Source organism: Caenorhabditis remanei, chromosome II, assembly GCF_010183535.1.
Source record: "Caenorhabditis remanei strain PX506 chromosome II, whole genome shotgun sequence".
Taxonomy (NCBI): Eukaryota; Metazoa; Nematoda; class Chromadorea; order Rhabditida; family Rhabditidae; genus Caenorhabditis; species Caenorhabditis remanei.
The window spans coordinates 17,115,854-17,117,240 of NC_071329.1; positions in this window are offsets into that span (position 1 = coordinate 17,115,854).

Consider the following 1,387-nt stretch of genomic DNA (forward strand, 5'->3'; position numbering starts at 1 on the left):
AATCAAGTTATAAAATTTGAAGACTATGTACAAAGGGCAAACCAAGGACAAAAACTCGGTATACGAAAAAAAAAGTCGATACCAAAAAGCCTGCTCCCTTCTCTCCAAAAAAGAAAGGAAAATGGCTTCCCCCCTTCTCCTGGCTCTCGGAAAAAGGGGAAGGGGGGTCCCTCTCATTTCCGTTATTTTTCTCTAGTTGCCTCTTTTTAGGCATGTTTCCCTTTTTCCATTCCGTTTCCCAAATCCCGGGGAAAACAGAGTATACTCAAGAGGGGAGTGACATTAGCCAAATTTGTTTTGGGGGAAGCATTTTAAAAGAAATTTTTAGGGGATCGGAGTGAATTTAGGAACTTTGAAGATGGAAAAGATTATACAATTTGAAAATTTCGGGTCGGTGGCTCAGAAGTGAACATAGCAGCAATCTGGGAACCAGGATTCGGACCTAACGGACCTTCAATAGTGGTGAAATTTATTTTTAAAGCAATTTTTCATTGGTTTTGCATAATGAAAGAAGATCTAAAATTAAAAATTGAGCTACATAATATTTTTTTACATTTCCATAGTTGAAAGCTTCCTGATGGCTCCGCCCACTTTTGCGATATGCGCCTTTAAAGGTTTCAAGCTCTGGTTACAGTAGTTATTCTTTAAAGACGCATATCTCAAAAATAGAAGGAGCTATCTAAAAACTGTCAACTACAACAATGAAGACCGTTACTTTTTTCATACAGATATTAAAAAATAAAAATTCTACAGTAACCCAAAAAGCCGTGACGGGATCTCAAAATAAGCCGATGTCAAGTTCTCAGCAGATCTTCAATTTAGAGAAGCATGTATCCCAAAAGTGGGCGGAGCAACCAAAAATTTGTCAACTACAAAAATGGAGAATTAAGCTTCCTTTTACTGCCCAATTCCTGCCGATTCCAAAACATAACAAAAATACACTCCAAACTCTTTCCAGTTCTAAAAGTTTTATTTTCCTAAAAATGCTTTTTACACCTGCAACAATATGAATAACCTCATAAAAGGAAACCCCTCCCCCCTAAAAATAGAAACTCTCTATAAATGTTTTCTCAAAAAAGTCTGCCCTCCCTATTTCCGGTGTCTATTTGTTTCAAATGTATCCTCTTCTTCACTTCCCCTAACCAAATTTGGTTTAAGTCAAACAAATAAACCTCGGAGGGGGGGGGGGGCGGCATAAGGCCAAAAGAAGGGGGGAGGGGGGAAGTCATAAAACAAAATGTGGGCAAACAAAGAAGAAGTCTATTTTTGCAGAGAGTAACGACCTTTATGACACTATCAAATGCTTGAAACTTCTTCTTTTTTCTTTTTGAACTTTTGATTGCTTTTTGAAATTCTGAATATAATACTTTTGAAATTATTAGTGTGA